This window comes from Phoca vitulina, unplaced genomic scaffold (genome assembly GCF_004348235.1).
Source record: "Phoca vitulina isolate PV1807 unplaced genomic scaffold, GSC_HSeal_1.0 scaffold21, whole genome shotgun sequence".
NCBI lineage: Eukaryota > Metazoa > Chordata > Mammalia > Carnivora > Phocidae > Phoca > Phoca vitulina.
Genome location: NW_022589724.1, coordinates 25,434,661 through 25,446,974, shown reverse-complemented (window position 1 = coordinate 25,446,974; position 12,314 = coordinate 25,434,661). Strand labels below are relative to the sequence as shown.

The window sequence follows — 12,314 nt, the reverse complement described above, 5'->3', positions numbered from 1 at the left end:
TTGAAAGATATTAGCCAAAAGGACATTTGAGTCCACCAGAAGAAGGCGCATGGGAAATCACACTGACCCAGGCCGTCTTGGGAGGGGCCTGCTTGCCCTGAAGCAGGGGGCGGGAGGGGGGGGTTGGAAATTTGAAGCGAGTCCTGCCATGGGCTCACAAACCACATAGGCACAGGAGCCTGGCAGATGGGAGGGAAAGCCTGAGGAGAGGGGAAGAACAGATGGCACATTCCCACTGCCTCCGAACCCTTCCTGCTTCCTGAGGAACGTCCAGGCCAGCCCTCCAGCTCCAGCTCTGAAAGAGAAGCTTCACCATTGCTCAGATGACCAGGGATGGGAGTCAAGGTGAATCTGCCCATATTGTTAATGGGTAAACACAGACCCAGACAGAACTGCTTCAATTCCAGAATGAACATGCAGGAATAAACTAGCACAGGACCTATGAAAAAAGGTTCACAAAAGGCAGATGAAGAGTACAGATCAGAAGATTTTTGACAGGTACCAGATGAAAAATGTAACAGCTTTGTTTTCTCAAAAAAAAAAAAAAAGAAAAGAAAAGAAAGAACAAGAACTCTCTCAAAACAAAAGATCAAATAATTCAATAGACAGACTTCACATAGCTCTGAGATAAAATGCCCTAGAATGTGGCTGGGCAAAAGTTGATTCACAGTGTCCATGTGCTTTCTGGGAAGGGAGGGGGGCTAAAGGAGAGGAAAAGAGGGGTGTCTATGAGCGAATCTCTGTGTAGGGGGGCTTTGGCATGTGCCTGGGTTTTTCCTGGACTGAAGACAGCCCTCAGAAGCAGTTTACAGTTTTCTCCTCTTCTGTTGTAACTCCCAGACCCTCAGTGTGCCCTGAGTGTTAGTGTCTGGGTCTTCAGGGAGGTGAGTAAAGAGAAATTTGGCCTGCTTCTCAGCTCCCTGCTGAAGGCCACGAGGAAGCAACAACAGCCACTGAGGAGGACTCAGCCGGGCGCTCCAGTTGGGGACCAGCACTCCACTTGGGGACCATGGCCAGGCTTGGCCAGGTCCAGCGATGCAGCAAGAAACAGACCACGGAAGGACCCAACTTGAGGCACAAGTGCTGTCTCACATGCCGTAGGCAGACCCCTGCATGCAGCAAAATGACATGAAAGGCAACGAGGTCTCAGTTCTGGTTCCTTCGAAGTGGCCGACAGGCCCCTTGGTACAAGCTGCTTTGATTGCAGAGCTTCTGCCGAAATCCCCTGAGGAATCTGGAAGCCTTCTGGGAGCCACACCCACTCCCCTGCATTCTTCACCTTGCACATTATTCCTTTTGCTCGATTGTTGGCTGAAAGCAACCTTAAACCAAGCGCAAATCATCATTCTTGCCTCTCTTCAACCCAAGAGCAGCTTTTGGGATCTGAGCTGGCTCCGCGGTCAGGGGAGCAGCGCTCGGGGCATGAGGAGGCAGGTTCCCTCTGTCCCCAAATGTTACGCATGTGTTTGCCGGCACCTTGTCTCCCCCTCCACTAGAATGTTCGCTCCGTAAGAGCAGGAACCCCGCTTCTTATTCACGGTGTATCCCTAGTGCCTAGTACACAGAAGTGCTCAATAGTTGCTGAATGAGTAAGTGACCGTGTGAAGGCAAAACCGGGAGGGAAATACTCATTTGGAAAAGGGAGACTATGTCAGACTGTTCTGGCCACTCTTGAATGAGGTCACTGGTGGCTTTAGTCAGACCGCTGTGGGACCTGCTCTATTTCTTTGCCGATCTCTGACAGGCAGCTACTTTGTGAGGACTGTGACAAGTGCAAGGAGCAAAGACAATCCATCTGCAAAACATCAATCCAGGCTGATAGATGGCACAGATACTGGAAAATACTTACTGGCTGGCAGGCCTTCTAAAGACACTTTTCTCTCCCATCATAAAATGCAAAACTGGTACTTATGTCCTAACTTCCATTTGTGCTCAAACTATAGAATCACTGATACATATAGTTGGCAGATCCACTTTAAGCACCTAGCTGAGGCCTGATTTCTCGTTTTTACCTCCGTACGGGAACCCTCACTAGCGTGCTACTAACTTTTGATCAATATGTCTAATTTATTTTTGCTGTGATTGAAGAAAGATGCTGTGGCAGATACTGTGGAATGACTTGCTCAATACCCATTTCAGCCCCATTCCAGTGCACAAGAGTTAGAAAGCCAGAACGTCAATGCCCTACCCTTCTTTGCAGTTTAGAGTTCTGGAGATGAATTAGATTCCACACATCCGATGTACTCATGAGAGCCTCTCACTCAGAACGAAGCCTGGTGGATTCAGAAACAGGATACAGGGCGCCATCTTGCTCTTGTAGATCATGACGGAGCTGTAGTGGTTCTGGAGTCAGTTGGTTGTGGTCCTGGAGTCAGTGATTTCTTGATTCTACAGCTTTCCGAAGCCACGGTGGCAGCTTTGGGATCAAAGCAGAGTTGGTAGTGTGGCTCTGCAGTTGGCTCAGGGACTGGCAGCTTCTTGACCCATCAGCTTCTTGTTATAAATGGCAGCCTTCGTGGTCATGGCAAAGCACAGTGGTTCTGGGTTCTGGAGTTGTTCCTGGGGGCTCAGACTAGAGTCCGCTATCCACCCTGCTAACAACGCTGTAAGCACTTAATTCCCCATGTCACTATTAAATACCATTCTGCTTATATTAACTAGGTAGAGTGGATTCTGTGGTCGGCAACTGATTCCTGACCGATAGTCTTAGAGTGATCTTTGTCAGATTGAATTTTGAGCTTAACAATTCATGTGACCCTGTGGAGAGTGCAGAGCAGGGTAGGATTTTCTTCTGGTGGGTGCAATGGTGGGCACATCCCCCAGGGGCAAAAACAAGAGGCTATGTACTTTTATGGAATATGTGGAACTTTTGTCTTTTGAACATAAAAGAGAGCATGCTTGCAGCACTAAGCATTTCTGCTCAAACAGCAAAGAAGTGCTAAAGGACAACCCAAAGAACAGCATGCTAACTGGGGATGCTTCTCAGGTCACTGCTGGAGTGGGTAACGATTATGTTCTCATTGGCACTGACCAGCTTAACACTGCTTTGCACCTTTTCAAGTGTGCCGCCAAAAACCGTTGTATCCAAAAGTGTGCCAAAAGCACAAAAGAGTGGAGAAATACTAGTCTAACCTACAGATGCTTTAACATCTCCAGTAATAAAAATTTTACTGCATCTTGAAGGAAGCCATGCTGGCATGGGCCGCACCAACTGCTGGAATGTACTTTCATGTGTTTAGCCCAATCTGTTTTATTATCCCTCATACCCACTGTGATTTTAGGTCTAGCCCAGGGCCATACGCAGAGTGGAGTAGGCCTGATTCCTTTTTCATTTGACACACTTTCAAATGTGGGCAGGCAGCTATTATATCCTCTCTGAATTTTCTCTTTTTCAAGTAAAACACCTCCCCCCCCCCCCCACTGAAATCTTTTCTCTTTACTGGATCATTCCCATCAGATATAAACATCTTTATAAAACAAGAGCGGAAAACCCCAAATCAAAACCAAATAAAACAAATCAACAATTTTTCGACTCACAGCCCCTCTGCTCCTGAGAAGAGCTGACGGTATTCACTGTTTCCAGTTCCCCTCCTTTATCTCCTGAAGCCAGGCCAGTGAGACTTTCATCCTCACTGTTCCAAAGAAACAGCTCTTGTCAAAAGCCACCGATGACCCCATGATGCTCAACGTAATGGTCAATTCTAAGTTCCTCTTGTTTGACCCACCAGCAGCATTTGACACAGAAAACAATGCCCTTGCTGTTTTTTTTTTAAACTGTTAATTTATACTGATTTCCCCAAAATGAAAAAAAAAATTTAATTACATCATGTATCCATGACACAATGGTTTCACATTTAAGTCTCAAAGTCTAAATCTTACTTGGGATTTATGGGAAGAGTTAATAAAAGTCCATCAAATCATAGTCACAATTCCTGACTAATAAAGTTTAGTTAGTGATTTCTTTTTCCTAAAGTCTCCTGGTATCCTTTTTCTCCCCACATTTTTTTTCCTTTCCCTACTTCACTGTGATTCACGGTCGCATTATGGAACAAACAAAAACCTTGATGTGTTCTTTCAAAAACTTCCTACCTGAAATCCGTATCTGCACTGTCTGATGAGGGAGCCACAGACCACACAAGGCTACTGAGCACTTCAAATGCGGCTAGTCTGAATTGAGATGCTGCAAGTGTAAAATATACACCAGAATTCAAACAAAGTACCTCAGAAGAAGTAAATTATCCTCATTATTTTTAATACTGATTATGTGGTAAAATGGTAATATTTTGGATATACTGAGTTAAACAAAATAAACTATTAAAATTAATTTCACCTGCTTCTTTTTACTTTTTAAGCTATGGCTCATAGAGGGGGCGCCTGGCTGGCTTAGTCAGTAGAACATGCGACTCTCAATCGCAGGGTCATGAGTTCAAGCCCCACGTTGGGAGTGGAGCCTACTTAAAAAAAAAAAAGATACGGCTACTAGAAAATTTTAAATTCTATTTGTAATTCTACACACTTGCTATTACCAGAAGCCACTTGTTCTTTTTCACTTAACATATATGAGCATCTGAGATATCTTTCCAAGTCAGAAAACAGAGACTGGCATCAATCTTTTTAATCTTTTTTTTTTTTTTTAAAGATTTTATTTATTCATTTGAGACAGAGATACAGAAAGAGAGAGCGAGAGAGCAAGCATGAGCAGGGGGAGAGGCAGAGGCAGAGGGAGAAGCAGGCTCCCCGCCGAGCCAGGAGCCAGACATGGGGCTCGATCCCAGGTCCCTGGGATCATGACCTGAGCCGAAGGCAGACGCCAATCTGAGCCACCCAGGCACCCCCAATCTTTCTAATCTTTTTGGCATCAAATTATTAGTATTGTATTGATATGTTCCCGATGGACTTTTTTTTTTACGTTTACAAGCACTCCTGCAGGAGCAGCCTTTAACATAAACCTCCTTGGGCAGCGACATCTCATTGCTCACTCTCATTCGCTTCCTGTCCTCTTTGATCCTAGCTCTAGGGACAAGCAGCTGTGTGGCTCCCATTTTCCCACACCTCTACGCTTGCATATGCTGCTTCAGAATTTTTTTCCCCCACAGGAAAACCAGCAGTGAGTCTCACTGGACAGGCTAAATCTCTTATAATTTTCTTACAGCATTGTTTGTCGGGCTCCATCTCTGTTCAGATCTTCAACTCTGGAAACCAGACAGCCAAACATAATTTCTCTTATTAATCTTCTAAAGCAAAACGAATTTGACTATTGTCTTCCTCTGAGAAAGGAAGCTGGTTTGTATTAACTTAAACTCTTGGTGAATAATAAAAGTTGTTTTTTCCCTTCTCTTAGGAGAACAGACATAATATGAAAATTAATTTTCTTCTGTTGGCCCTAAGAGTCCATTATGTCAGCCTAATACAAGACAGCTCTTAATAATCCTTTCCAGGAAGACTGCTGTTTTTCCAAAAGAAAACTGACAGCAGCAGATTTATTTGTGATTAAATACTTAAGGGCCCGAAACAAACAAGAAGAATAACTACATAATATAGAGAAATGAAGATTATGAAAACAGCCCACATTAAAATAATTGTTTATAAAACTACCTGGGGGGAAAAGAGTCTCCTGGAAAAAAAGAAAAAAAAATCCAAGAATCTGAAAGTTAGAAGAAACATAAGGAAGAAGAAGGCACCACAATGCATAATGGATAATTGTTCTTTCGGATCCTATCTTGGCCTCAAAAGCCATGTTCAGGAACAAGAAAGCATTTGTCTTGGCATCAAATTTGTTCTCACAAGGTGTAGGTTATATACATTACTAACAAGGAAGCTACTATGTAGGAAGCAATATTTGAGAAAGCAGAAAATATGTTTTCTATTTGTGATTCACAATCTCTTCTATGTAGGGCTCTGCACCCACTGTGGTTAAACTTAGTAAGCATACTTTAAACGCTCAACTAAGGTAGCCTTTTACAATGAGAACTAAAAAAATACAGAAAACCCAATGCTGTGACTCTGGGGTGGCATCTGGGTGTCTATTTTGGAAAGCTTCCCAGATGTAATGGCACTTTTTGGGGGGAGGGGTCAATCCAGTATCCATTCCACTTCTTCTGGTAATAGCACTGTGGATTTTCCATTGGGCTATCACTGCCTCTTGGTCTCTATGGATGGAAGTGATCTAATCTCTCAGTTCTGCATTGGGCACTTGACCCAGCCCAGCCAATGAGTATGTTTTACCCCCTTCTAGCCAAAACGACTGGTTCAGGGATGAGCATACAACCCAAGAGATCCAATGAATGTCAAGCTTGGGAAACATGCTCTAGAACTATTGAGAGAGAGGCAATGTCTTTCTGCTGGGATCGTACGCTGGTAGAAAGTAAGCCTGAAATAGTTAACTTTCTTTGCCTGCATGAGGAAAGACAGTCGACCCAGAAAATGAAGAAAGCCTACGGACGACATAATTTGAGCATCTGGATCTACCCTCTCCCAAAGCTTGGGTCTACTCCACAATTTTGCAAATTCCACGAACCAATAATTTTTCTCTGCTTGTCATTCACCAACCTCGATAATCTTAAAAAGTATTAACAACTTAGGTCAGGCACCAATCAGAAAAGATGTGATGCATTACTACTCCTGCTTGTAGCTCAAGAACTTTCAATGATCGCAACTGGGAATAAGCCAGGAATAAGAACCACTTGACCACTGAGTCTATGCCCCACAATCCAAGCCACCGCTTTTCACCTGGCATCACAACCCCAGACATTGTTGCTGCAAGCAGCTATCAAAGCAGAATCATGAATGATGGGGGGTCAACATAATGAGGCAGCCTTTGTGCTATTAGGGAAAGGCAACAGAGTTGCCCAATACCAAAAAGGCTTGCAGTAGGGGCTCCTTGACCTTAGACGTAATAAGCGGAAAGTGACCATCTGGGAGGGCTGTGATAAAAAAAGATGCCCGCATTGCCCTAGCGGGATGGTTTTCAAAGTCTGTTCCTGGGCCAGCAGTACTGTAAGCTTGTTAGAAATACAATTCATAGACCCACCGCCACCTAGTGAATCAGGATCTGTGGAGGTGGGGTCCAAGGAACCGTTTCAAAGAAGCCCTCCTGGTGATTCTCCTATATGTTAGGTTTGAGAATCAATGTATTAGATGAGAGCGTCCTGGTTCCCAAACACAGTTTCCTGAGCCCCACCCCAGAGATTCTGATTCAGTACACTTGGGCTTGGGCTTGAGAATTTGCATCTCTAACAAGTGGATGCTGCTGGTCCAGGGGTCACACTTAAAGAACCGCGCTCTGAGACGCTAACCTAAGTGATGTCTACAGTTCCATTCAATGTTGACAGTCTGTGATCTTTAGAATTTGCCCTTCAAATTCAATCCGACTGTGTAACCCTGATTAATATACCGCGGCTCATATGTGTGTGCCATTACATCTGGGTTTGGCTTTATAAAGTGTTGCAGCCAAAATGACACAGCGCAGCAATAGTGATTTAAAATAACTCAAGTTCATTCACTGTATTTCTTGATCACCACAAAGTCACAAAAGACAACAGGTATATTTCTTAAAATATATCTTTGAGCAACAAAAACAACAGGAAGACTTATTAGCCTCCCTCACCCAAAACAGGTGTCTCTGTACCTCTCACCTCTAAACACCCCCTTAAAGTTTTTTATCAGCCAGTTCTAACAGTGCCTTGTGTATCTACTCCTCTTCAATCCCTCTCTTCCTAAATCTGCAGCTCAAAATGCAAAAAAGAACCAGGGCAGGACCTTGCTCTGAGGGTGGGGGAGGAGGAAAAATTGAATGGGTAAAGCTAGAATGTTAATGAGGCAAGAGAAGGGAAAGGTTGAGAACTTGTGCATAAACGTGAATCACTTTTGTCCGGAAAAGTTGCCATTTGGTAACGCTTTGTGCCAGATACTGTTTTTAGCACTTTGCATAAATCAGTTCATTTAAACCTGACATCAGTCCTGTGAGCCAGGTGTTACTGTCATTCTACAAACGAGTTAATCAAGGGTCAGAGGGTTAAGCAACCTGGCCAAGGCCACACACGTGACAAGTGAAAAGACAAAAACTTGAACCCGTGTGTGTCTCCCTCCAAAGTCCTTGTTCCTGAGCACTATCTGAGAAGCCTTCCTACAAAATGAGGACAAACACATCTAGGGCACGTGGTTTAACAGCGTCAATGTCCTGCCCTCTGGCCCCCAGATTTCCCAGCTCCTCTCTCTAACTGCCACCTGCCTGGATTCCTAAAGCCTGGGCCACGCCCCACGTTGCTCCTTTACACTCATCACGAGCTGTGTCTGCCCGCCAGTTAACTGAGCTGACACAGGATATTTAGCAAAGACAGTTGCCATTCTGAAAGTCATGACGTTTCTTCCTGATGTCAACATGATTGAGTAAATATGGTTAAGCCAGATGCTGAAAGGCCCTACACATGAGACAGTAGCATTTAAACTTGACACAACAGGAAATGAGAAGTAATTGAGGACTTTGTAGTAATGGAGGCTAATCTGGCAGCATGCCCACAGGTGAGCCTGAGGCTCTCATCCTTGGTTGTCTGTCAGAATCACCTGCAGAACTTCCTGAGCATCCACACACCCCATTCCCACCCTGGTCTTTCTGGAACAACAGATCAGCTGTAGGGACCCACACACTTGTATAGTTAAGATTGTTCACAGGTGGGGCGCCTGGGTGGCTCAGTCGTTAAGTGTCTGCCTTCGGCTCAGGTCATGATCCCAGGGTCCTGGGATCGAGCCCCACATCAGACTCCCTGCTCGGCGGGAAGCCTGCTTCTCCCTCTCCCACTCCCCCTGCTTGTGTTCCCTCTCTCTCTGTCAAATAAATAAAATATTTAAAAAAAAAAAGATTGTTCACAGGTGATTTTTCTTCTCCTGGCCCTAACTGTCCATTATGCCAACCCAATATAAGACAGCTGTTAATAGGTTCCCTTAAAAGTGAGGTAATCTGCTCTGAAACAAATAATGCAATATATGTTAAGAAAGAAAAAAAGAAGAAGAATGTAGCAGGAGGGGAAGAATGAAGGGGGGGAAATCGGAGGGGGAGAAGAACCATGAGAGACGATGGACTCTGAAAAACAAACTGAGGGTTCTAGAGGGGAGGGGGGTGGGAGGATGGGTTAGCCTGGTGATGGGTATTGAGGAGGGCACGTTCTGCATGGAGCACTGGGTGTTATGCACAAACAATGAATCATGGAACACTATATCTAAAACTAATGATGTAATGTATGGGGATTAACATAACAATAAAAAAATTTTAAAAAAAAGTGAGGTAATCTGGATTAAAGGATTAAAGAGGAATTTTTTTTAAAGCAACAAAAATAAGAAATTGTAGATGAACATTGATCTGTTTCAAGTTAGGAAATTATTTTCTAATTAAGCATAAACAGAAGGAATAAATAGATTTGACTAATTTTTAAAAAAAAATAATAAAAACTTTTCAAAAAACACTGTAAACAAAGTTAAAAGGCAAATAATGAACTGTAAGAAATGTGCTACATATTTGGCCACAAAAATTAATTTCCTTAATAAATAAAAAGTGCTTCAATTCAATAAGGAAAAAATAAACATTCCAAAGGAAAAATGGACAAAGTGCATGCAAAGAGATCTCATTTTCAAAAGAAATACAAATTATAAATAAATATGAGAAAAAAGTTTCACCTCGCTACCAAAGAAATGGACCATTTTAGCAAATATTTATAAATGATAATGCCTTGCATTGTGGGTGGGAAAAACAGGCACATTTATATGCTCTTGGGAGAACTGTTAACTGGTATGACCTCCTGGTGGGCCATTTGGCATTATGCTTCAAAAGCCTTTAAAATGTCCCTTTTCTTAGATCCAATCATTTCCATCACTTCTATGAACTTATCTTAAGGAAATGATTCCTCTTTATTTTTTTTATTTTTTTAAGATTTTTATTTATTTATTTGACAGAGAGACAGCGAGAGAGGGAACACAAGCATGGGGAGTGGGAGAGGGAGAAGCAGGCCTCCCGCCGAGCAGGGAGCCCAATGCGGGGCTCGATCCCAGGACCCTGGGATCATGACCTGAGCCGAAGGCAGACGCTTAACGACTGAGCCACCCAGGTGCCCCGATTACCTCTTTATACACAGACTAATGCACACAGATTTGATGTGACTTAGTAAAAGTGAAAACTGGTAATGCATGGCAAGTTTGATAATAAAAAATGGGTTAATGGGCTGTCTGGGTGGCTCAGTTGGTTAAGCAGATGCTTTCGGCCCAGGTCATGATCCCAGGGTCCCAGGATCAAGCCCCGTGTCAGGCTCCTTGCTCAGTGGGGGGCCAGCTTCTCCCTCTCCCTCTGCCTGCCGCTCCCCCTGCTCGTACTCTCTCTCTGTCAAATAAATAAAATCTTTTTTAAAAAAATAGCTTAAATTGTCTTGCAACAAACATAAGTTGTTTTTATAAAACCAGAAACGTGGTAAGCATTATTTCTAAGGTTTATACGATATTACCATGGAGTTTTAAATAGAGAAGAAAACCTCTGGAGAAGTCATTTCGTCTTTCAGGTGGGAGGTCATGGAGACAAAGGATGGGGTGGTAAAAGTGAGAAGTTGGAGACAGAGAAAAATTTTCTAAACTGGCGCTATCCAATATCATAAACATTGGTCACATGTGGCTATTTAATTTAAAGTCAAACAAAATTTAAAATTCAGTTCCTTAGTTGCCCCAGCCGTATTTCAACAGTACTCAAGGGCCACAGGTGGCTAGTGCTGAGGTATCCCACTGCACAGATCGTAGAATGTTTCCATCATTGTGGAAAGTTCTGCTGGACAGCACTGACCTAAATGTTCTACCTCAGGCCTGAATTCAGCTTTTGGCTCATCTCTTCAGCCTCATCCCTTGGCACATTTTTCCCCATCCGCCCATGCTCCAGCAGCAAATGTAAGCAGCAACAGGACAGAGAACCTATTTGCCTGGTTCTCCCAGTCTAGTGCAGGAGATGTATTATCCAGGTAATTACACACAGTGGTATGTGGAATAGCAGATTTATACAGAGATTACTGATACAGCACAGAGCTCAGCCTGGGGTTTAGGGAAGACTTCCCAGAGGAAGAGGGGACAGGTGTTAGCCAAAAAGACTCTTCTAAGTAGAGCAAAGAGCATGTCAGGAATAAAGGCACAGATGAGGAAAAGCACAACATAGGGAAAGAATTACCAGCTGGTCAGGCATTTATTCATTCAAGAGATAGTAAATGTCTGCGTGGGCCAGGCCTGGGGCAGGCTCTGGGGACAGGGCAGTGAACAGGACCGGGGGGGTCCCTGCCCTGATGAGGCTTCCACTCTCATCAGTACTGCTGGGAGCCGGGGCACTAAGGGTGAGGCGAGCAGTGCAAGGGCCTCCCACCGCATACTGAGGATCCTGGTTTGTCAGCCTACTGTTGATTCTCCTTTTCGGCCTCAGTGAGGGCCAGAATCCCACCTCCTATCTTTCTCTTTGTCCCCCACCCCAGTCCCCATCACTGCTGTGAGACATGGAGAGCTCCTGGAGAGGCGGGTCGTGCTAAGACCCCTCCAGCGGCCAGTGAGGATGTGGACTGGAGAGGTGGAAGAATAAAGACAGAAAGTCTGGTGGGGAGGCTACTGGAGTCATCTGGGGGGGGGGGGGGGCGCTGGAAAAAGGCAGGGCCGACTTCAGCGAGCCTGGAGCGGGAGGAGGCACTCCGAGTTAAGAAAATGCCCGCTGAGAGAATGGGGCTGGCAGAGCAGAGCGGGTGGAAAGCGTGTCTGTGAGCAAGGTTCCAGGGAGAAGGAACCCAACAGGACAGTTTCAGGAGAGTTCCCAGGCCAAACGAGGGGGGCCGGGATGGGCAAGGGCTGCCCCCGCAGAGGAAAGGCGTGGGCGGGTCAGAGGGGCCCCAGGGGCCCGGCGTGTTGGGGGGGCCACACCGCGCCAGGATGGGCGGGGCTGTGAGGCAGCAGGTGTGCGTTACCTAAGGAGCCCGGCTGGGGAGGCTGGAGCTGGCCTGCGTCCTGGGGCAGCGCAGAGAGGCTCCCGCAGGAGGCAGACCTCCCTGGGACTTCGGGGGTCTATCTCCCGACCTTGTCCTTGAGCATTTACAAGAGGCGGCACGGCACATTCTCCACAGCCCGAAATCCGCCCGGAGCCCGGCTCCGCTCGGGGCCTGCCTCAGCACCGACGCTTTGGGGGCGTTTCGTCCGGTCTGGGTTCCCGACGCTCGCTCGTTCTTCTCTGGGGCGACCCCCTCCCGCACCTGCCGCTCGGGCGGCCCAGCACCCCCCCTTCGACCCCCGGCCGCTCAGCCCTGGCTACTCGCCGG

The 12,314-nt window shown here is 45.5% G+C and overlaps 1 protein-coding gene across 5 annotated transcripts in view; it reads right to left on the bottom strand.

The window, feature by feature from the left end:
- Positions 1 to 12,314, bottom strand: part of GARNL3 (GTPase activating Rap/RanGAP domain like 3) — a 143,461-nt gene that overhangs the window by 129,964 nt on the left and 1,183 nt on the right. Inside the window, exon 1 of one of the 5 annotated variants that reach the window (XM_032418948.1) lies at positions 3,538 to 4,070. The exons of the other annotated variants lie outside the window; for them this stretch is intronic. The gene's annotated coding sequence lies outside the window, so the exon portion shown is untranslated. Of the gene's footprint in view, positions 1 to 3,537; positions 4,071 to 12,314 lie in introns of those variants that run through there. 5 annotated transcript variants of the gene reach the window in all.